We start from the raw sequence: 25,136 nt of genomic DNA on the forward strand, positions 1-25,136 counted from the left end.
TACATGAGTAGAATGTGTCTTTTTATTTAAAATGCATCTCTGGGTTATTTGTGGGGCATAGGAATTCGTTCATTTATTTATTTTTTTCAAAATATAGTCCAGCCCACCACAAGGTCTGAGGGACAGTGGACCGGCCCCCTGCTGAAAAAGTTTGCTGACCCGTCTTAGCCCCTCCTTTTGTTATTGTCTTCCTCCCCCATCCAATTCGAACGTTTGACGCTGGTTTATGACAGAATGCAACCATCGGTGCTGAATCTTCCGAGAACAGCGAAAGCAATACACAAAAGGCAGGCAGGCAATAAGAAATTACGCTACACATTAGCATTACTCGCTGACTTTACCTGTTTAATCTTTACGACTGCAAATTAATGTCTGTGATTTCCCCGAGGCAATCGGAACTTGAAAACTAAAAATGCAACTATTTGTAATCCGCTGCATATTAATGAATCACGCTTTAATTTTTTTAAAAAAAGACTACCTTAATTGTAGGGGGGCACCAATTACTGGATCCAGTAGCTCACCACAAAATATTCCATAAATTTCCAACATCATGGATGAACATCTAACTTGTCCAATGGCGAGAAACCTCCTTCGCCAAAAACAATAAGCTCAAGTTTTTAACCGCGACTTTATTATTTTCAAAATAAAAAAATTCCTTCCAGTAGCACCTTAAAGACCAACTAGTTCTTGGTATGAGCTTTCGTGTGCATGCACACTTCTTCAGATACACTGAAACAGAAGTTGCCAGATCCTTCTATAATTTTATTTTCGTTCAATTTCTACACCACCTTTTATCCAAAGATTGCAGGGTGGTGCGCGACGTTAAAAACATAGTTTACATAGCATTATAGATAATAAAAACATATTTTTTTAAAAAAAAATCATACCAACCGTCCCCTCCCACTTTTTAAAGACTCTAAAATCTAACACTGTATTCCTACAACCCACCTAAGAGGGTAAGAAATCTTACAAATAGATAACTTTTCTTTTAAGGGTGGAACGACGTGCTCTAAAATCTGCTATGGTTGCCACCACCTTCGGGGAAGGACGACAGCAAAGTGATTGTACTTGTGTTTTATATTGCTGGGGGCCCAGAGTTCAATCCTTGGCACCTCCAGTTTCAAAAGTCTGGACAGAGGTGATGCCACAGAACGTGGAGAGCTACAGCCATCCTAAAAAGACAATAGTGACCTAGACGAGCCCATAGTCTTGACCGGGCCTAAGGCAGCTTCTCATTACAGTGGTACCTCCGGTTAAGTACTTAATTCATTCCGGAGGTCCGTTCTTAACCTGAAACTGTTCTTAACCTGAAGCACCACTTTAGCTAATGGGGCCTCCCGCTGCCACTGCGCCACCACCACGCTGTTTCTTTTCTCATCCTGAAGCAAAGTTCTTAACCCGAGGTACTATTTCTGGGTTAGCGGAGTCTGTAACCTGAAGCGTATGTAACCTGAAGCATATGTAACCTGAGGTAGCACTGTATGTGGTTCTTGCAGTTTCGTTTACTGCTTGTACATCATTTCCAAGCACTTCTTAATCAGTCACTTAAGTTTCGGAAATAGAGAACAAACTGTTTCTTTTGGTACTGTGTTTTAATATAAAAGGTTTATGTCCTACTATTTGGCAAAAAGGGGAAGTGTCAAGAGTTGTGTGCAGATGTTGAAAAATAAACGCAGTAAAGCAACAGATTTAAGCAATAAAGGAACACTAACAAGTCCAGCAGCAAAATCTAGCCCAAGAAGTAAAGAAGAATCAGATGCAAGCAACATCAGCAGCTGACAAATGACCTTTTTAACACAAAGAACCCCATGAGGAAAGCATGTTTCTTCCTACTCCCTGGTTTTTTTGCAATGAATTTTTTTTTGCAATGAATTTTTTTAATCCCTTTACTCCCTAAATCGAACAGTACATCTGCTCTTATTTTCAGCATGCCAAACGCTCACCCTGCAACATGTTGACACCACAAACATCTGGGTAGGTGAGGAACGTCAAGCTGGCAACAGGCACAATTTGCTCCACAAAATAGCAAGTCTACAGCTGGCATATACACATTGTGTTGGTATCTTCAGGAGGAGCATACAGGGTCCTTGCATTCTTGTGAATTGCTGCTTGCCACCAGCATGTTTCCTTTCTGAGAAGAACCTGCCCTGCGGTGCATGTGGGCAGAAGGAGTTTTTTTTCAAAAGATGCAGAAAAGACCACTCTGCCACCTTATACATTTAGCAAGTTGCAACAGCCTTGCTCCCTCAGCAGCAATTCTGACAATTTCTCTCCCCCCTGCCTTTTTTGCAGGAAACTTACATTTGCTCCTGCTACCTCTCTCCTTGATGGTGACAGCAGCCACGAAATTAAAAGATGCCTGCTTCTTGGGAGAAAAGCAATGACAAACCTAGACAGCATCTTAAAAAGCAGAGACATCACCTTGTCAACAAAGGTCCGTACAGTAAAAGCTATGGTTTTCCCAGTAGTGATGTATGGAAGTGAGAGCTGGACCATCAAGAAGGCTGATTGCCAAAGAATTGATGCTTTTGAATTATGGTGCTGGAGGAGACTCTTGAGAGTCCCATGGACTGCAAGTTCATCAAACCTCTCCATTCTGAAGGAAATCAGCCCTGAGTGCTCACTGGAAGGAGAGATCCTGAAGCTGAGGCTCCAATACTTTGGCCACCTCATGAGAAGAGAAGACTCCCTGGAAAAGACCCTGATGTTGGGAAAGATGGAGGGCACAAGGAGAAGGGGACGACAGACGAGATGGTTGGATAGTGTTCTCGAAGATACCAGCATGAGTTTGACCAAGCTGAGGGAGGCAGTGGAAGACAGAAGTGCCTGGCGTGCTCTGGTCCATGGGGTCACGAAGAGCCGGACACGACTAAATGACTAAACAACAACAACCCCTCTCCTTTATCACTGAAAAAAGACAGGGGAAAGGTTCAGCACATCACTAAGATCTACACGTGAGTGGACAGGGATAGACATAATTGCCAGCTTTGACATATTGCATCTCATCCTTCCTGAACCACACTTAATTAAGAGGTTGGAAGAAAGTCTTCAAGTTTTCACACTTGCAGTGTGTCAAATGTAGGCTGGAGCTGATTAGATGCCGTCTCAGATTCGTATTTTTTCCAACTTGTTATTATTAAAATTTGTAGACCACCCGTCATCCAGAGATCACAGGGCAGCTCATAACGTAAGAATAGAAAATGAGAACACAAAACACATCAAACAAAAACCAATAACCCCACTTCCCACAAACACATTTTAAAGGCCACAAAATGGACATAACCAAAGGCCTGGTTATAGAGAAATGTTTTCGCCTGGAGCCTAATGATACATAATGAAGGCACCAGGCAACCCTCTCCAGGAAGAGCATTCCACAAACAGGGAGCCGCTGCAGAAAAGGCCCTCTTACGGAGGAGGCACACAAAGAAGGGCCTCAGATTATGATTGAAGGGAGGGTCCAGATTGGTTCACATGGGGAGATACTGCAATCCTGAGTCATTTGAGCCATCAAATAGTAACCGTACAAACTTTGAACCAAAGAATTCTAGCCTTTTGGAACTAGTCAAGAGGGTCCTTATACCATCTGAACAGCCAGACAGGCTACAGCAAGATTGGCAAGACGGCTAAAGTTTGCAAGCAACAGAATTGAAGAGGAAAAACCTTTCAAAAGCAAAACAAAAGGCACCGAAAGCCAGAACAGGGAATACTCAAACCAAAGTCTTGGCAGATCATATAGTGGTGCCTCGCAAGACGAAAAGAATCCGTTCTGTGATTCTCTTCGTCTAGCGGTTTTTTCGTCTTGCGAAGCAAGCCCATTGACGGATTAGCGGATTAGCGCTATTAGCGGCTTATCTGCTGATCGGATCAGCTGATAAGCAGCTTAGCGGCTTAGAAAAAGGGGGGGAAAGGGGGGAAAACCAGCAGGAACTCGCAAGACATTGTCGTCTTGCGAAGCAAGCCCATAGGAAATTCGTTTTGCAAAGCACCTCCAAAACGGAAAACTGTTTCGTCTAGCGAGTTTTCCGTCTTGCGAGGCATTCGTCTTGCGGGGCACCACTGTATTCCTTTTTTCCCCCTATTATTTTTTACAACCATTTCTAGATCAAGATGAGTAACCAATTACCACTGCAAAAGTATATACAGTGGTACCTCTACTTGCGTTCACCTCTGGTTATGTCTCCTTTGGGATACATACGTGGCAAACCCAGAAGTATTTTTCTGGGTTTCACCACACGCGCATGCGCAGAAGCGCTCTACGTGCCACATGCATGCGCAGAAGTGCTAAACCGCGCTGCTTGCATGCAGAGAAACAGCACTTCTGGTTGTGAATTCCTCAGGATGCGACCAGACCAGAGCTCTGGAATGGATCCAATTCACAGGTGGAGGTACCTCTGTACATAAGGACACAACTGCAATATGCACCCTATGCATTGCCCAGACGTGATACATTTGAACTCAGTAGCAGCTGAGTGGGCCTATTGACCCTTTCAGCCATCTTGAGTGCCACATGTATATAAACTTAAATAGAAATAATTCCAACTAACAGCAAACTCAGGGGGCTGAGTGCCAAAAGAAATGAAGCCAAAATGGGGAGGTATGAGCATGCTGCTATCAATAGTAATAATAGTAATAATAATAATAAATAACAATAATATGTTCATTTAAAGTTGGAGGGCAAAATTTATTATTTATACTCTGCCCATCTGGCTGGGTTTCCCCAGCCACTCTGGGCGGCTTCCAACAAAATATTAAAATACAATAGTCTATTAAACATTAAAAGCTTCCCTAAACAGGGCTGCCTTCAGATGTCTTCTAAAAGTCTGGTTGTTGTTTTTCTCTTTGACCTCTGGTGAGAGGGGGTTCCACATGGCGGGTGCCACTACCGAGAAGGCCCTCTGCCTGGTTCCCTGCAACCTCACTTTTTGCAGCGAGGGAACTGCCAGAAGGCCCTCGGCACTGGATCTCAGTGTCCGGGCAGAATGATGGGGTTGGAGACGCTCCTTCAGGCATACTGGACTGATGCCGTTTAGGGCTTTAAAGGTAAGCCAACACTTTGAATTGTGCTCGGAAACATACTGGGAGCCAATGTAGGTCTTTCAAGACCGGTGTTATGTGGTCTCGGCGGCCTCTCCCAGTCACCAGTCTAGCTGCCACATTCTGGATTAGTTGTAGTTTCCGGGTCACCTTCAAAGGTAGCCCCACGTAGAGCGCATTGCAGTAGTCCAAGTGAGAGATAACTAGACCATGCACCACTCTGGCAAGACAGTCTGCTGGCAGGTAGGGTCTCAGCCTGCGTACCAGGTGGAGCTGATGGGAATTGTAGTCCAAAACAAAAACAAAAACAGCTACAGACCCAAGTTTGGGAAACCTTGGTCTAAGTGATAGCAAGCTACTCTCTGTGTAACCACAGTCAGACGTGATTAAGAAATGTTAAGAGGACTGATAAGCAATAGCAAGCAGGGAAACCAAGTTAGATTTTCAAGCACAGATAAGTATGCTCCCAATTCAGCATGCACACACAGGACTGGAGGGGTACATGCACAGCCAGAATTTCATGAGCACAGATTTTACTAAAAAGTGCACAAACGGGGACTGCAGCACTTGGAAAAGGGAAGTTTCTCATCCAAGCTCGACAAGTTCCCTTCAACCAACCTGGGCTTGTTTACTATTTATAATTGCTGACTCCTTCGGCACCCACCAACTCCTCCTGAGCATTCAGTCAGAATGGGTGCTATGGAGAGAGTCAATTTTAGTCGTAACACTTCCTTACGACATTGAATTGTGCTATTTACAGGAGCGTTCCAGTACATACCATGGCATTTTAAATATATGCATGCACACACATCTAAAAATTTGTCAAATCCCAGACATTCTGGCTGACAGCATTTTTTTGTACTCAGCTATTTAAAATCTCTATTTTGGGGAGCTGGCAAGTGCAACTGTTCTTAACTTTTCTCGCCGTAACAGCCGCAGACCAGGGATTTGCAGAGGAATGTTTTCAAGCTGGCAGGTTGCAGGGTGGGGAACAGAGACAAGATGGGTGTCACTGGGGACTGCGGAGTCTAAAAAAAATTAACTCAGGCACCCTAGGGCAATTTCCTCTTCCTATTTCAGCTACCCAAAGTAACCTATTATGTCAACAAACTCTGCAAACTTTGGGCTGGTGAGACTAGAGTGGGAAATTTTTCCTAAAATTTTAAAACCATGGAGGGAAAGAATTTTTCTGTGAAGTGGGGGTGGTGTGTGTTTGTGTGTGTGTGTGTGTGTGTGTGTGTGTGTGTGTGTGTGAATGAGAGAGAGGAGGATGAACAGTTGTGTGGGTTTGTTGGAATTCAATATATTTAATACTTATCTTCAGATGGAAACTCGGGCTTCTTCACCTGTGCCAGATTTAGGGTGGTGCGGGTGGTTCCCTCATGCAGGGTGCTAAGCCAAGAGGGAGATTAGATAGATAGATAGATAGATAGATAGATAGATAGATAGATAGATAGATAGATAGATAGACAGACAGACAGATAGATAGATAGATAGATATCGATAGACAGATATAGATGATAAGAGAGATAGATAGAGAGATAGAGAGATAGACAGATAGAGAGGGAATAGAGGTAGATAGATAATCTTATATCTAAAGATAAAACCCATTAAAAAGCAACTGTACCAAAATGAATTATTGTGAAACTAAGTATTCAGGGAGGGCGCCAAATTTTGTCCTTGCTCACTATGCCGTATTTCCAAAATTCACCCCTACCTTTCAGAAGAAAGGGTGGAATATAAATTGGATGGAAAATAATAATCAATTTTTTACTTACTGTGTTAACACGCAATGCACCATTTATAATACATCTTATACATTGGTACTGATTAGCTGATTGATGGCATTTATTACTGTGCGTGTTTACTCAGAAATGCCACTCACTTCAGTCAATGGTGCGTTACTCCCACGGACATGCACACAGGTCTGCCAGCCATGTTCAACAGTATGAACATGGCCTAGGTCGCAACCCAACACACACCAGCATGTTTGAGCCAACAGGCGCCTTACACTCCTGTGATGCACCACTAAAGACAAGACAAGCAAGCTTAGTTGGGGAGAAGCCGCTTCAGCGCCCTCCCAGTACTGCCCCAGCAGGAATCCCAAGGCCATCTTTCCAACACGTGCCCATTTCAAGAAGCCAAAAGTTCCTGCCTTTCCTCCTGGGCCTACGAAGTCTAGTTTCCATACTCCAATAGATATCACCTCTACTGCTCTAAAGGATGCTATCCAATATGGCAGAGCAACAGTGGAAATCGGTTTCTGCAAACAAGCAGACCAGAGGAAACAAAGCAAATATGCCTGCTTACAGTTGACCCAGCTCGCAATACGACACTTTCCACAAATATATTTCCACAAGAGCCAACATTGATGCTGAAATCCAGCATCGCCTGAGCTCTGCGAGTGCGGCTTTCTCCCGACTGAAGTGCAGAGGACTGGGACATTCGAAGGGAAACCAAAATGCTTGTTTACAAAGCTATTGTACTACCAACCTTACTGTATGCTTGTGAAACACGGACCACTTATAAACGCCATCTCCAACTCCTCGAAAGATTCCATCAACGGCGTCTCTGAAAATTTTTACACATCACTTGGGAAGACAGGCAAACTAATATCAGTGTACTGGAAGAAGCAAAGATCACCAGTGTTGAAGCAATAATTCTTCAACATCAACTTCGTTGGACTGGTCATGTTGTGCGGATGCCTGATAATCGTCTTCCAAAGCAACTACTCTATTCCAAACTTAAAAATGGAAAGCGTAATGCTGGTGGTCAACAAAAGAGGTTTAAAGACTGTCTCAAGGCAAATCTTTAAATATGTAGTATAAAGACCAACAACAGGGAAACACTGGCCTGTGAGTGCTCCAGTTGGAGAACAGCCTTTACCAAAGGTGTCATGGGCTTTGAAGACGCTCAAACTCAGGACACAAGGGAGAAACATGATAAGAGGAAGGCACGCTTGGCAAATCCACACTGTGATCAACTCCCGCCCGGAAACCAATGTCCCCACTGTGGAAGGGCGTGTGGATCCAGAATTGGCCTCCACAGTCACTTACCGACTCATTGTTAAAACTGTGTTTATGGAAAACAATCTTACTCGGCTACGAGTGATCACCAAGGAAGGCGACACTCTGAATTCACCTCAAAACATGCCGTTTCTCCCCAAACAGTTGAGAAAGTGCATTATGCATTTCCTTGGCATAAAGGAACATTTTGCCACACACCACACTAAAATATGTGCCGTGCTTTCTGAGCTACTCCCCCAGGTGAGCAGACAGTGCTGTGTCCCTGCTATCCATTTGGGGTACAAGCCGATTAAAACTCCCAATATTCTCCCTGTTTATTGGCATTAAAGCAGCCTTTGCAACAATCTCCGTTTCAAATGTGTTTGGCCCTTCTCTGTTGATTTGATCATCCTCATACTGTCTTGGCTTATTTGCTTTGTTTTGAGCTCTGTTGTGAGCTGTCTAAAGACCTGGGTTTGTAACAGGAGCGCAAGGTATACTATAAAACATTTCAAATAAGCTAAGTATTTGGAACATATTTAACATTAATGCAACTTGGGTGGGAAATTGTGAATCTATCTGTCTGCCTATGTACCTATCTACCTAGACACACACACACAAACACACACACACACACACACACACCAAAAATACCCATTTCTCTTTATTCTTTATCACAAATATTCCCAAACTGCTCTGTGGACCACCAATGTCATTCACATGGTCCACAACATGTCCACATTACATATTCAGATAGGTTTTCAATTGTATTTTTAATCTCTGCTTCCATTTCTTGTACTACATTTTCTTGGGCAAGCTCTACAGGATTCAAATTTAATGTGATAAAACGACATGCAATATATAAACACAGCAAGAAAAGCACATTTTAAAACCTTACAGCACCTAGCACAGCACATTGCAACCACTGTAAGAGGCAGGCAGGGAAATGATTTAAGTGGTTCACCAAGACCTTCAGCAACATTTGAATGATCCATGGGGGGAGTCTGGGGAGCACTGCTCTATTTTATTTTGATGGCAGCAAGGGTCTAAAATCTTTATCCCAGCTGATTCCAACAAGCCCCCTCTGCAAGATGCAAGACTGTGTCGCGATAGCAGTTATGTATTGCAATTGATAGGGTGCATGGTGCGTTAGGCGAGGGGTAGTAACTCTGGTGGGGGACATGTCATGTTCCTTCTGGGGTAATTTGTCCACCTTTGGTCTCCACTCTGCATTCAACTATCACCTGTGGCTCCTAGAATCTGTGAACATGCAACAGCTGCCACATCCTGTAGCATGTGAAAGTATAGACGGTACCCACTTAGAGTGAATAAGGATTAGGCAGACACAGCTTTGGAGGAAAAGAAGGTGAGGTTTTACTGCTGAGCGATAAGGACCCAGTGGAATCTCTTCCAAAGAACTGGGACCCCGAATGACAGAAATCCTGAGGTATTTATACCTGAGCAAATCACAGATCATGAGGCAATCATGAGACAGTCACGAATCGCCAGCGAAATGTAACCAATTAGCGAGCTTCTTGCCGGGCTTACAGCTCCTGGTCAAGCGCAGAGTTCTACTCCTGCTTTCCGTTGCCTGCAATGATGCGCTGTCTAACCTCCCCCCTAGTTCTGACAGGACAGGGAGTTTTGGAGTTTTTGTGGTTTAGCTCTTCCTGTGGATTAATTTAGCCTGCATTTGAGGGGATTTTGTACCAGCGTCTCTGATTCATGTCTTCCCCTTTGTTCAGGTTACACGGATGTTTCTAAGGGAAAGGTCTGTTCTAAGTTGCTGTTCCAAGCAGTTTGCAGTTAGCCAAGGCAAAAGCTTTCCTTTGATTCAAAATGGATTATAAAAATACTGTAAGCCCTGATTATGTGTGAGCATATATGAATATATTGATTACTGATAACTGATTATATGAATAGCATAAGGGTAGCCCTTCTTTCCTTGCCTCAATCCCACGAAATCGGCTTCAACTGGCTGGCTAAACCAGGTGAGAGCAGCCAATGGGCCTCATCCATAGCTGTCAACCTTTCCTCTTTTTTAAATGAAATCCTATTCGGAATAAGGGAATTTCCCTTTAAACAAGGGAAACGTTGACAGCTACGGCCTCATCCCTTCAGTGAGTTAGGGACTTCCCCTGCAGGTGAAGACAGACTCTGGCGGATTGAGCACCAACAGTGGGTCCAACAGTCAAGAAGAAGGTTTCTGCACGCGCTGTAGAAGGAAGTGAGGGGCAGATGGGGTTCGTCAACCCCGGAAGGTAGCCCATCTAGGACAGGGGTCAGCAAACATTTTCAGCAGGGGGACGGTCCACTGTCCCTCAGACCTTGTGGGGGACCGGACTATATTTTGAAAGAAAAAAGAATGAAATCCAATGCCCCACAAATAACCCAGAGGTGCATTTTAAATAAAAGGACACATTCTACTCATGTAAAAAACACACTGGTTCCCGGACCGTCCGCCGGCCAGATTTAGAAGGCGATTGGGCCGAATCCAGACACTGGGCCTTAGTTTGCCTACCCATGATCTAGGAGAAGGAACACTCCGCTCCTAAATCTCCACTGCCTTGTGGGATACCTTCAGGAGAAGAAAAGGCTAAACCCGACACAGATCTGGAGTGGAGTCCCTAAGATGGTTGGATGGTGCCTTGTACGCCTCCTTCCTGCAACTCCTGTAGCCCAGCTGGTGACAAACATGTTGGTCTGCTTTCCTCTGGACCACATCAGCGAGGCTGGGTGTGTGTGTGGGTGTGTCTTGTCGTCTGGGCAGCCCAGGACCCCCATAGACAATACCCAAGCTTGCACCCTAGGGAGGTGTTAAGTTGCGGGTGAACATTTCAGACAACACAGCGATTCTTCAAACAGCTCTTGTTTATTCACAGGCCGAGAACAGAACTGGACTGAAAGGTTCAGCCAACCTGCTTATATAGAGCTCCACTACAATGCAACAGTAACAACTTTCTGTAATTATCCAATCACTGAACGTCACTTTCAGTTCCTTATTTGCATATGTGGACCTGAGTGAAAACTATCTACTGTATCCCCCTGCTGGCCCAGGGTGAGAACTTCAGTACATAACAGGAGGTCTCTTCAGTGCTGCTAAGGCGGTAACTTGACTTCACCCCCAGAGGTACACTCCATTGTCTCTCGAGAAAGACAGGTTCCAACAATTGCCACTGCCTTTTGAGCTCTGAAAGTAGACAGGTTTTGTCCACCGGCGAATGTTATGATTCCGTTGCTTTAACATACTATTATTATTATTATTATTATTATTATTATTATTATTACCAGAGGGAAAATTCCCTACTTCCTACGAGTGTGCCTAGCTGTATATTATATATTCTTTTTTTTAAAAAAAAAAAGGCTGAACAAAGCTAATATTTAAGCTGCGTAAGGAAGGAGCTGGGGTGCAGCTGGGCCTGATAATTATGTAGGAAATCTGAACACGCCCCCCCCCCCAAAAAAAAGAGGTTGAAACCGTAACAGAACAAAACCTTTAAAAACGGAGCACAGCTTAAACGCACTTTCACTGAGATGTGTGCCTGAGTGGGGGCTGGGGTAACCCTATCAGATGCTTGCATGTGTGCTCAATAATATAATTACAACCCTGCCACTCAGATTCTACAGGATGTTTAGCAAATATTGGCCCACATATGGTAAATATTCATCTCCAAAGGCTCACACCTATGAAAAAGGAATTGGCAGTTCCATCGCTTGGGTGACGGCTGCTCCATCCCATATATCGTCGCCATGGCAACCTGACAGCCTGATCCCCCTCACATTCTCACCTTGCTCGCTTTCTATTCTGGTTTCCATAGAGCAGCTCATCGGAAACAGCATTACACAACCTTTTTTGTTTTGTTTTGTTTTTGATTTTTTTTTGCTGTGTGATGGATGTTCCTACCGCTAATTGGTAGAAGGTGTACCAGATGCTACCATGAGGGACATTCTATTTTTCTAAACTCACTTAACCTGCAATTAATAACACAGCCAACCTTGGGATCGTCACGTTCCAAAGTGTTCTAGAAAAGCAAAACAGGAAAATACACAACCTGAGCAAGGAGAGGGACTTACGCTTTCTCTCTCTCGCTCTCTCTCTCTCTCTCGCTCTCTCTCTCACACACACACACAAACACACACACACACAGTGCCCAGACAAAAATAAAGTTATCCGGTACAGCAATTTACTCGTATGCTTACAATCCCCTTAGGGGAAAAGTACAAATTTTTTTTAGCACTATATACTGTTCTCTTTGATGTAAACAAACAAACAAAATACACTACTGAGAAATAAATTGAAAAGAAACAGAGAAAAATGAGAGGAGAAAGGATTGCAATTCCTGGGATCCAGAAACAGGGAGAGTCACATAGTTGCCTGTTTCAGATGCCACACTAAGTCAACCCAGGCAGGGTGTGTGTGGGCCTAGGAAAAATAGGGAGGTTGCTCTGTTTGCTGACGATACTAAAACATAAAACACAAAATAAACAATGGGTGCAGATGATGTTGACAAGTGGCCTGCTATCAGGGCAATCAGTATTTAAAAATGCTGGCTCTGAATGTGTTTTTATTGTATTTTAACTATTATTTGTAACTATTTTGTTTCTGTTACTTGGTATTTTAAAACGACGTTTTAAAGAAAATATCCCCCCCCCCCCCGTCGTTCTGCTGCTGCTGCAATGGAACCATGGCTGGGCTTAGAGTGTCCAGTTTTGAGTTTGCGGTTAAGCTTTCTTCAGAAAAGCCACGAAATGGAACCAAGGTTTGCTATCGAATGAGTCCATAAGATTCTCCCTGTTATTCCTGACTTCTAGCTAACAGGTTAGCCCAGTTCTCACTTAACACTAAGCCATGGGTAGGCAAACTTAAGGCCCGGGGGCCGGATCTGGCCCAATCGCCTTCTCAATCCGGCACGCGAACGGTCCGGGAATCAGCGTGTTTTTACATGAGTAGAATGTGTCCTTTTATTTAAAACGCATCTCTGGGTTATTTGTGGGGCCTGCCTGGTGTTTTTACCTGAGTAGAATGTGTGCTTTTATTTAAAATGCATCTCTGGGTTATTTGTGAGGCATAGGAATTCGTTCATTATTATTTTTCAAAATATAGTCTGGCCCCCCACAAGGTCTGAGGGACAGTGAACCGGCCCCCCGCTGAAAAAGTTAGCGATGTCTGCGCTAAGCTAAACCACTTGGCTGTTGGGGGGGGGGTTCATAAAAACCCTCGGCACCCTTACAAACTACAGTTTCCAGACTTCTCTGGGGAAAGCCACGACTGTTTTAAAGTGTCATGTCATGATCCTGCTATAAATGAGGACGTTTCTCTGTCCACTAACCTAACACAACACCAGTTGCAGCCCATGGAGGGTCCCGTTCCATAGAATAACTGGGATACAGATTTAATAATAGCAATAACGGTAATAATACAGTGGTGACCCGCAAGACGAATGCCTCGCAAGACGAAAAACCCGCTAGACGAAAGGGTTTTCTGTTTTTCGATGCGCTTCGCAAGACGAATTTCCCTATGGGCTTGCTTCGCAAGACGAAAACGTCTTGCAAGTCTTGTGATTTTTTTCGCTCCCCCCCCTTTTTCCTAAGCCGCTAATAGCCTTTTAGCTGCTAAGCCGCTAAGCCTTTAATAGCCGCTAAACCGCTAATAGAGCTAATCTGCTAATAGGGTTACTTCGCAAGACGAAAAAACCGCTAGACGAAGAGACTTGTGGAACGGATTATTTTCATCTTGCGAGGCACCACTGTAACAATAACAACAAATTTGAAACCCACCCTTCTCCCCAGATATTGTGCATGAATACAATCATGTCCTACTTTCTGCAACAATTCCTGCACTACCAACATCTATGTAGAGGCGCATTCGTGACTGGAGTTAAATTTTGCTATTTTCTGTCACAAAGAAATTAAAATATGGTATACATCCAAGCACAGATGTCTAGTGCTTTGTGAAGAATGTTTTTTAAAAAAACAAATAAAAAAGCTTGTCAAAAGTATCTCATATACAGTACATATATCACCAGTGCTTTGAATAATTATCACAATCACTAACCAGCGTTGCAACCCCAGCCAGCTGACTACAGTTCCTTTTTAAAGCTGATTTGCATCGTGAACTTTTATTACTGTAACTTTCTCTGGGGGCTTTGCACCTTTTGTTGCCTTGTGCTTCAAACACTGAGGATCCGCCATAAGACTACAAGGGGCTCTATTCTGTACTCACTACCTGAGAGAAAGTCTCATGGAACCAAATGCTACTTCTGAGTAAACCTGAATAGGATTGCACTGCAAGACACGTCCATAACCCGATCCATTCTTCTTTTCTTTTCTTTTTTTAAACTATACCCTACGTATTTTCTGCCAACATCTTTGTAACATTACAGGTGTTCTTTATGGTGGGTGGAGAGAACAAGACAGAAAAGCTATCTCGAAGTGAACTTTTCTAATTTTGCAGAAGGAAAACTTAGGCGGGAAGTTCAGTAGACATTTGATACTGTTCCTGAACTTTGCTTTCCTTAGCTTTATGTGGTATCTAACAATAAATAAATAAAAATCCCTGCGTCAGAGGGAACATACTGCACTCAAGTAGCCTTTGTAGTGAATACTTGGGCAATCACCCACTTGCAGAAAGGGCGAGCGAGGCCCACGTTGTTGAATCCAGCTGGGGAGGAGGAGGAAGGAGGAGGGCTGAATTCTAGGAATCCTGCTTCCCCAGCCCAAGCCAAGGAAAGTTAACATCTGTGCAACACTAGCAGAGCTAAGAAAATCCTTGGAGATTTTCGCTGCAGGACGAGAACTCCCCAGGGGGAAAATGCAACGTGTAAACAAGGCAACTGGCATTTCATTTTTTCATTTTTTTAGAAAGCACCCTCCACCCGCAACACCTGGGACTGGGCACCTGTATAATGTCGTAGTATATAAACTGATACAGTGGATGCTCAGGTTGTGAACGTGATCCGTGCAGGAGGCACGTTCGCAACCCGCAGCATTCACAACCCGCAGTGCCGTGTCTGCGTATGCGCAGGTTGTGATTCGGCGCTTCTGCGCATGCGCAAAGCGCGGATTTAGCGCTTCTGCTCATGTGCGACCGCTGAAACCCAGAAGTAACCCCTTCCAGTACTTCCGAGTTTCAGCAGGTCTGTAACCCAAAAAAACACAACCTGAAGCGTCTGTAACCCGAGGTATGACTGTACAGCCATGGCTGCACAAGTTGCTAATTTTCAGACTATATAAGAAGAAGAAGAGTTTGGATTTGATATCCCTCTTTATCACTACCCGAAGGAGTCTCAAAGCGGCTAACATTCTCCTTTCCCTTCCTCCCCCACAACAAACACTCTGTGAGGTGAGTGAGGCTGAGAGACTTCAAAGAAGTGTGACTAGCCCAAGGTCACCCAGCAGCTGCATGTGGAGGAGCGGAGATGCGAACCCGGTTCACCAGATTACGAGACTACCGCTCTTAACCACTACACCACACCAGATACATAGGTCCTCTCCAACCCCAATGGACACAACCACTAGCAGCACCGAATTCTTTGTGTCTGCTGTTCCGCAGGGTTGCAAGTTCACACTCACTGATACCTCCAACAAATAAACACAGCTGAAATAAACTTGCTGAAGCACAGATAGCTGCTGAATGCTGTGTCTATCGTTTCAGAAGTGTGCTGTACAGTCATACCTTGGGATGAATACACTTCGGGTTAAGCATTTTCGGGTTGCGCTCCGCGGTGACCCAGAAGTAACAGAGCGTGTTACTTCCGGGTTTTGCCACGCGCGCATGCACAGACCGTCAAAATGACGTCACGCACATGAACAGAAGCGCCGAAACGTGACCTGCGCACGTGCAGACATGGGTTACGTTCAATTCAGGATGCAAACAGGGCTCTGGAACGGATCCCATTCGCATCCCGAGGTACCACTGTATTACGTGCAAAGATTCCAGCATTAAAAGCACTGACTACTGTATCACGCTGCAAGAGAAATAATAATAATAAATTGTGCTTTGTACATGGTTACTGAGCACCCGACATTTCTAACGCAAAGCAATAAGGCAAATCAAAACTACAGAAAGTAAACTGAATTAATCCTGCCCATGGCAAAGCCCTCCTCACTCTCCAGATGTTATTGTGTACATGCCTCCCGTCATCCCTAATCATTGGCCATACTAGCTAGGACTGGTGGGGCTTGTAGTCCAAAGCATCTTAACAGAACCAGATTGGAGAAGGCTATGCTAACATGGTATCTCTTCAACACCTTGCTTCCAAAACAAATTAAGTTGTTGTTGTTTGTTTGTTTGTTTGTTTGTTTGTTTTTTTAGCTACCTGTACAAGGAAACTGAGAAAGGCTTGCTTTAATGCAGTGGTTCACAATTGGTGGTCCAAGGACCACAGGGCGTCCGCCATGGGTGTGGACAGGATTTTTGTTGGGGGGGCAGGACTTTTGTTAGGGGGGCAGAACTGACGTGATTGGTCAGTTAGTTTAGTATTTCTATTGTTTTACTTGATGTGGGGGTGTCTGCATAACCCACTCAAGGGGTCTGTGGCACCACAGAAAACTGATGAATCAGCGTACAGGGGGGAGGTTCAAAAAGTATCTACATGGGACTTAGAGAATAACTTGCACCTAAATATTAGCAAGACAAAGGAGATGGTGTTGGGCTTTTGGAGAAAGAGAGGGGAACTAGCCCCGTTGTGTATCGGGGAGGGCGTTGTGTGGAGAGAGTCTCTTCCTTTAAATTCCTGGGAGTTTACCTTAGTGAAGACCTCACTTGGAAAAACAATATAACTCAGGTGGTTAGGAAGGCCTAACAGAGACTCCATTTTCTCAGGGTCTTGCGAAAGAACAATGTTAAACAACAGTTGATGACTTCCTTCTACCTGCCCACAATAGAAAGTATCCTCTCATATTGTATCACAGTGTGGTACATTGGCTTGACAGAAAGTCTTTACAGAGGGTGGTGAACACAGCACATGATATCATGGGCTGTCCTCTGAGCCCGCTAGATGACATTGCAAGGGATCCTTGCCTTAGGATAGCGAGAAAAATTCTCAGGGACAATTCACACCCCGGCCAGCACCTCTTTAATCTTCTACCCTCGGGCAGGAGGTATAGAAAACAGGCTAAAAAACAGTTTCTATCTGTGGGCTGTTAGGCTGCTGAACGGAAAATAATATAGTGCAACTGACTTTTGGGGTTGGTGTGTTGTGCGACAAGCACACAGAGTGCAATGAGATTGAGTGTTTGTGGTGGGAGGGAGGCTCAGTTAATTTCATTGTACACAGGTTGAACATTGACAATAAAGATAAAGGTATCATCATCATCATCATCATCATCATGGATTTATCCCAGTTTTCAAAAGTAGGGGGGATCCATGCTTTGGCTTTGGAAAAAACAAGGGGTCTGCAGGACTTGGCTAACTGGGAACCGCTGCTTTATCGCATCATTGTCTTGTCTTACATGCACAAGTACAAAACTAGGGTAAGAAAATAGCTGAGCATAACAAGAGCCCTGCAGGACTGGACCAAATGCCCTCCTACCCCAGCATCCTGCCATCTAAGTGGCCATCCAGAAGCCTATGAGGAACCCACAAACAGGATCCAAGTGGCTTCACCTGAAAAGCAGCGGCAATGACACCACCACTCAGTGAAAAGATCTGGGGTTCTCTCTCAGGGGCATAGCAGCCCACTGACCTGCCTGGGCTCAGCTCCTTGAAGAAGGTGGAACTTCCACAAATGCTCCTGTGTGGCAGCTGCTGGCTGTGCCAACTCCTTGCTAAAGGGAGGAGGCCATCGTATGCAATCAGGTTGTGAGCAAAAACTTTAAGCACTTGATGTTGTTGTTGTTTAGTCGTGTCCAACTCTTCGTGACCCCATGGACCAGAGCATGCCAGGCACTCCTGTCTTCCACTGCCTCCCGCAGGTTGGTCAAACTCATGATGGTAGCTTCGAGAACACTGTCCAACCATCTCGTCCTCTGTCGTCCCCTTCTCCTTGTGCCCTCAATCTTTCCCAACATCAGGGTCTTTTCCAGGGAGTCTTCTCTTCTCATGAGGTAGCCAAAGTATTGGAGCCTCAGCTTCAGGATCTGTCCTTCCAGTGAGCACTCAGGGCTGATTTCCTTCAGAATGGAGAGGTTTGATCTTCTTGCAGTCCATGGGACTCTCAAGAGTCTCCTCCAGCACCATAATTCAAAAGCATCAATTCTTCAGCGATCAGCCTTCTTTATGGTCCAGCTCTCACTTCCATACATCACTACTGGGAAAATCATAGCTTTAACTATATGGACCTTTGTTGGCAAGGTGATTTCTCTGCTTTTTAAGATGCTGTCTGGGTTTGTCATTGCTTTTCTCCCAAGAACCAGACATCTTTTAATTTCGTGACTGCTGTCACCATCTGCAGTGATCATGGAGCCCAAGAAAGTATTATCTCTCACTGCCTCCATTTTTCGCCCTTCTATTTGCCAGGAGGTGATGGGACCAGTGGCCATGACCTTAGTTTTTTTGATGTTGAGCACTTGATAGTATGGGGTAAAGAATTCTGCAGGCGCATTTAGCTTTCAGCGATGCCGACTCCAAATCCCAGGAGCCGCAGCCAGCAGGGCTTATGGCTAGGATGATGGGAGGTCCCCCACCCCTCCTGTAAATGGAGCTGTCTTTTAAGAGTGTTCAGAAACTTCAACAGATGCAAAGTGTACAATAGGGTTTGGAGCTCACTTTTTGCTGCTTTTTTTACTCCAATCTGTGCTCAACCGCACTAGCTCCCAGTTGCAATTATAAAATGCAGTGTGTTGCCTATTAAATATGGGGCCAGTTGAACAATCCGATTCCTCAATACTGCTATGCAATGTGTCCCATCACCCTCAAGAGGCACAAATTGTCAAAAGAGGGGACGGGGACTTTTTCTAATGTGGCACGCAGGTTGCAAAACTCCCTTCCACAAGAGGTTCAGTTGGCTACAGGTCAGCTGCCTGGCAAGACTTTTTCCTCTGGTTTTGCCAAGCTTTCGCTTCTGTTTGCAGTTCTGCCCTCCCCTGCTGTTTTATTGCTTTGCCCGTTTTATCCTGCTCCTGGTTTTATTGCATTTTTAATTGTTGACTTTTTAGGACCAAAACAGCAGCTGAAAATGTTTATTAGTCAACAAAGGAGACGTGTCCTTTTTTATTTCCTGCATTTATTAGCTCAACGTTTCTCCCAAGGAGCTTTATGGTGGCATGCATCTCCCCGGCTCCTCATTTGATCCCCACAACAACCCTGTGAGGCAGCTTAAGTGGAGAAGCAGCGGTTAGCCCACTTTGACGACTACACGGTGCTTCCACTCAGCACACTATTTACATTGGACACATATCTACATAACTAAGCCTTATCACAGAAATGGCTTAATGGGCCTTCTAGATCAGCGGTTCTCAACCTGTGGGTCCCCAGATGTTGTTGGACTACAACTCCCATCATCCCTGAGCTCTGGCCTTGCTAGCTAGGGGTGATGGGAGTTGTAATTCAACAACATCTGGGGACCCACAGGTTGAGAACCACTGTTCTAGATGCTTTTAAGACTCCCAGCTCCATTCACTCTGGACCAATAACCATGTTTGGCTTGATGGGGTGTTCTACTTATCTGGAGGAGCCTCAGGTGAGTCATCCGTACTTTAGGACAACAGTTGTTTACATTTTCTACGGGGATCAATTTAGCACTGAGAATCGGGAGGGTTTAATGAGTCCTTAACTCTTCTTGCACCTGCAACTTCTCCACTCCAAAGCACAGCATTCACACGAGTATGGTACAATCCCACCTTAACGTGGAATTCCAACCTTGCGCGGTTGAAAGCTGGCCGACTGAAATCCCGCAAATTAATTGCACGCAAAGCAGGGAGCTTAAAAGCTCATTTCAAGCCAGGTTTTCCCAGTGCAGAAAAAGTTTCTAACTAAGCCAGCTACCTTGCTTATCGGGCTCTGGAAGGCTCTGGGAGATCTTAAAAGTCATTGCGGGAACTCAAGTCAGCCTCGTGACTTGAAAGATGAGGATGGTTTTGCAGAAGATGGTCCAAGGGGTCAGTACAGGTATACGTGCTTTTGTAGATAACCACCATCCCTGAATGTAACTGCTGCCCAAGACACTATGCTGCTAAAGAACTTTTACCTTTACGAAAGGAGCTACCAGAGTTCAGTTATAAGTACCGTATTTTTCACCCTATAGGACGCACTTTTTCCCCTCCCAAAATGAAGGGGAAATATGGAGCGAATGCAGGTTTTGCTGAACCCTGAAGAGCGAGAGGGGTCGGTACGCACTGACCTCTCTCACTCTCCAGGCTTCAGGAAGCTATCCGCAAGCCTTGGGAGCCCAGCAGGAGTCCCTGCCGGGCTCCCCAGGCTTACGGACAGCAGCCTGCAGCCTGAAACCCGGGGAGCGCAGCGGGGCGCACCCCAGACTTCAGGCAGCTCTCCACAAGCCTGGGGAGCCCGGCGCGACTTCCCGCCGGGCTCCCCAGGCTTGTGGACAGCAGCCTGCAGCCCGAAACCCGGGGAGCGCAGCGGGGCTTGCGGATAGCAGCCTGCAGCCCGAAGCCCGGGGCGCGCTGAGCAGCGCGCCCCGGGCTTCGGGCAGATATCCGCAAGCCTGGGGAGACCAGCGGGAGTTCCCACCAGGCTCCCAAGGCTTGTGGATAACAGCCTGTTCTGGGGGCTGGGGAAGCTCGGGCTTCCCCCGCCCCAGCCCCGCGCCGGGGGGGGGGAATAAAAATTTTTTCTTTATTTCCCCCATCCCCAAAACTAGGTGCAGCCTATGGGCCGGTGCACCCTATAGGGCGAAAAATACGGTATCTGCTTGTAAACACTAGGCTCGGCTCTGACTGACTGAACTGAAAAGCCCCCCTAAATACCTTCGCCTTTTGACAATCTAAGCAGGCGTTCCTTTGTTTCTGCTCTCAAATCCCTAAGCAACTTCTACTACTGCTTCCGCACACATCAGAAGCCGTAACCCAGCTATGCAAAAAAAACAAATAAAAAAAAAAACAAGATTGATGGATTCAGATTTCAATTACCGCTTTCTGCAGTTTCCCCATGCAAAATAACCTGCACAGAACACAATTTATCTGTGAGCCTGAAACTCTTGCATATACGAAGCCAATTATTTCCTAAGTACAGCTGACGCTGACAAAACAGCGTCAACCTGCACTCAGATTTTGGGCCTTCACACACAAGAACAAACCACCTCTTTAGATTGCGAATCTTGTGGCCTTCCCCTCACCTAAAACACTTACTCACCGACGACTTTTTAAAGCCAGGGGCCATGGCTGGAACTGGCCAAGATTTAAAAGGTTAAAAGCAGTCGCTTCCCGCACTGACTCTCTCCTGCATAAACCCAAACATGGCAAAAGTGCATTTAAAGAGGTATGCCATAGGCCTGCAATCTCCCGGACATAGCCGGGATCCAGTTAACAAACATGGATACATATGCTATAAGGTTATTTAGTTAAATAAATTGTTTAAATTGTTATTAAGGAAGTGATTCTTTTTCGCCTTCCAATGAAGTACAGCAGAAAAGTTGCCAAAATATAAACAGTTGACTTATTATACCTTGCAATAATTTCATAATTATCTGCCAATGTATTTCTAATAGTAAAACCAAATCAGTAATTTTTGACTACTCTGAAAATGTATTGTTCCAAAAATGAAACCTCCATCTGGTTGTAAATATTAAGATTATACCAACAAGAATGAGTCTTTCTGTAAAAAAAATAAAAATGATTTAAATCAAGTCCTACTGACTAGTGATTTAAATCGTGATTTAAATCGATTTGATTTAAATCAAATCCACCCTGCTTCCAAGCAAGGAAACCAGCTATATATCTGCACACATGTAACACCTAGCTCACAAGAATCTGGGAAGTCGCTCCAAAGTCTTCATTAGCCATGGGTTGGAGCAAAGGTTGCCTTACCAAGGACAGAACCAGTGAACTTTACCACCAAGCATTGTTTTCTCAACGGAGACTATAAATTCATTTTGGGATTTGCACCACAGAACCCTGAATCCCTGAAGCCTTGTCTTCTATGGCTGTAATTTGGAAGATAAAAGTTCTCTTAAAAAGAGGGTGAGGGAGAGGGGGGTGGAATGGTCTCCAAACTTATTATTTCCATGAATTAATTTTGCTACTGTTTCCATAGGATAGCAGGTAAAATCTGCCTTCTAGCAACCCTGACATCTACAATTCTTTATAATCGCATTCTATCAAGACTCGGAATTCTGCTTTCTAAACATTTTGCTAACAGTACTCATTTATTTTCTTTTTCCACTCTTTTCCCGGTAAAACCAGAATAACCTCAAAAAACAAACAAGCATGCTTTCAAATCTCAATCTCTGATTAAAATTGGGCACCAACCCTTAAATTAACCAAAAATGTACATTATTTAATAGGGATTAAAGTCAATTAAAGCATATGTTCCCAGCAACTGAAGTTAAATGTCCTCTTTATTTAAAGGCATTTTTAGGATTTAAACAGAGACACAGTCTCTCTCTCTCAATCTGGACATCTGACTTTAAACTTTGACCACATTTCAAAAGTTCTCCGCTTACTGTGAACTAAAATTTGTCGATTTTCCACTTCCTCTTAAGCTGAGAATGAGTGCTAACATACGAATAATCAAGTTATTTAGAACTCAGAGTCAATCAGCTACCAAAACAGGAATTTCTAGACTTGGTGCAGCGTTTTGAGCATTGAACCAAAGTTCTTAAGGCCAAAAATTTAAAAACAGTACATACACATCACTGCTGGTGGAGCAGTCAGCTTCACACATAAACAGAGTGGTAGCATAGAGCCATTAATGGCTACTACAGTGGTACCTTGGTTCTCAAATTTAATCCGTTCTGGAAGTCTGTTCCAAAACCAAAGCATTCCAAAACCAAGAGGCGCTTTCCCATGGAAAGTAATGTAAAATGGATTAATCCGTTCCAGGCTTTTAAAAACAACCCCTAAAACAGCAATTTAACGTGAATATATATATATATACACACACACACACACATACGCGGGTGGCGCTGAGGGACGCAGGTGGCGCTGTGGGTTAAACCACTGAGCCTAGGGCTTGCCGATCAGAAGGTCGGCAGTTCGAATCCCCACAACGGGGTGAGCACCCGTTGCTCTGTCGCAGCTCCTGCCAACCTAGCAGTTCGAAAGCATGTCAAAGTGCAAGTAGATAAATAGGTACCGCTCTGGCGGGAAGGTAAACGGCATTTCCATGTGCTGCTCTGGTTCACCAGAAGCGGCTTAGTCATGCTGGCCACATGACCCGGAAGATGTACGCCGGCTCCCTCGGCCAATAAAGCGAGATGAGCGCCGCAACCCCAGAGTCAGTCACGACTGGACCTAATGGTCAGGGGTCCCTTTACCCCCCCCTCTCTCTATAGATATATATATACTTCTGGGTTTGCAGTGTTGGGTTCCAACTCTTGTTTGAGTAACAAGACATTTGAAAACCAAGGTACCACTGTAGTCATGGTGGCTACATGCTCAGAAGCAATGCGTCTCTGAATCCTTGGGAACCAACAGGACTCTTATGCTAAGCCGGGAGACCTGCAGGATCAGACCACCTCTCATCCAACGTCCAGTTTCCCACAATCAGATGCCATGGGAAGACCGCAAGGAAGACATGAGGTGTGTGCATGCCGCGATGCCACAGGAGCACAGAAAAAAAGCTCCGCTCCAGAAATCTCAACTTCCTTTCATTATAAGCCTTATTCAGCTCTAACCATTTTTTATTTTTTTTGCAAAATGTGCACGGAAACATCCTCTGCCTTGGTTGGCAAGAAACAGCAGAAAGGCAGGATATAAAAGTATACGACACAATGTAATGCCCAGTTAAATTTCAGGCGTCTGGTGTGGTGCTGGAGATTTGCAGAGGGTAAAGCCTCAAAGATATAAGCCTATGAAGTGGACTTAAACCATGTTGTTCCCGTGTAATTTCACCGAGTTGGCGAAATTAACTGGGAAAATTTGGAACCAGCAAGACCAGACTTTCCTGAAAGACTGGAAGAAATTTATGATATATTTGAAAGACAACTGTAATCAACATACAGTGGTGCCTCGCAAGACGAAATTAATTCGTTCCGCAAGTCTCTTCGTCTTGCGGTTTTTTCGTCTTGCGATGCACGGTTTCCCATAGGAATGCATTGAAAATCAATTAATGCGTTCCTAGGGAAACCGCCTTCAGACCAGGTCCGGGGACAGTCTGTCCCCGGACCTCTTCTGAAGGCTGGGGGGGGGGGACAAGGGCTTTTCTTCCCACCCCCAGCATTTTAAAAAACCCCGGGACAGCGGATAACTTCTCCGCTGTCCGGGCGATCTTAAAATGCTGGCGGGCGGCATTTTAAAATCGCCCCGGGACAGCAGAGGACTTCTCCGCTGTCCGGGGCGATTTAAAAGCCCCTGGGAAGGCAGGCAGGGGGACAAAGACTTTTGCCCCCCGTCAGCCTTCAGAAGAGGTCCTGGACCTCTTCTGAAGGCGGGCGGGGGGCGAAAGTCTTTGCTCCCCCCCGCCTGCCTTCAAAAGCCCTCCGGGACAGGCAGGCAGGGGGGAGCAAAGACTTTCGCCCCCCGCCTGCCTTCAGAAGGTGTTCCCTCCCCCCCCCCCCCCGCCCGGCTTTGGAGCACCGGGAGAAGCGATCTCCCCGCAGCCCCTTGCTTCAAAAGAGGTCCGGGGGCAGCGGGGAAGAAGCGCTGCGCTTCCCGCTGCCCCCGGACCTGGGGCTGCGGGGAGAAGATCGCTTCTCCCCGCCACCCCTTGCTTCAAAAGAGAAGACCCGCTGTCCCCGGGGCAAGCTTCGTTTTGCGAAGCAAGCCCATAGGGAAATTCGTCTTGCGAGGCAACTCGAAAACGAAAAAACCTTTCGTTTTGCGAGTTTTTCGTCTCGCGAGGCGTTCGTCTTGCGGGGTACCACTGTACATTGCTTGTAGGGTTGCAAGAAGTTTTGCAAGGAGAACTGTATGAATTATTGTGAAAAAGGACCAAGGAGGAGTTTATTTAGGATTTAGGATTTTATAGTGACAACTATTAAAATAAAATGCAAAATCAGAAAGAAAGTTAGGAAAACATTAGTGGAGGTTGACGGAAGT

The 25,136-nt window shown here is 45.1% G+C and overlaps 1 protein-coding gene across 5 annotated transcripts in view; it reads right to left on the reverse strand.

Annotated features, from left to right (window-relative positions):
* Positions 1-25,136, reverse strand: part of TBL1XR1 (TBL1X/Y related 1) — a 190,531-nt gene that overhangs the window by 98,957 nt on the left and 66,438 nt on the right. Inside the window, exon 1 of one of the 5 annotated variants that reach the window (XM_083504265.1) lies at positions 479-584. The exons of the other annotated variants lie outside the window; for them this stretch is intronic. The gene's annotated coding sequence lies outside the window, so the exon portion shown is untranslated. Of the gene's footprint in view, positions 1-478; positions 585-25,136 lie in introns of those variants that run through there. 5 annotated transcript variants of the gene reach the window in all.

The sequence above is a fragment of the Podarcis liolepis genome, assembly GCF_965112155.1.
Source record: "Podarcis liolepis genome assembly, chromosome: 5".
In the NCBI taxonomy this organism is placed as follows: Eukaryota; Metazoa; Chordata; class Lepidosauria; order Squamata; family Lacertidae; genus Podarcis; species Podarcis liolepis.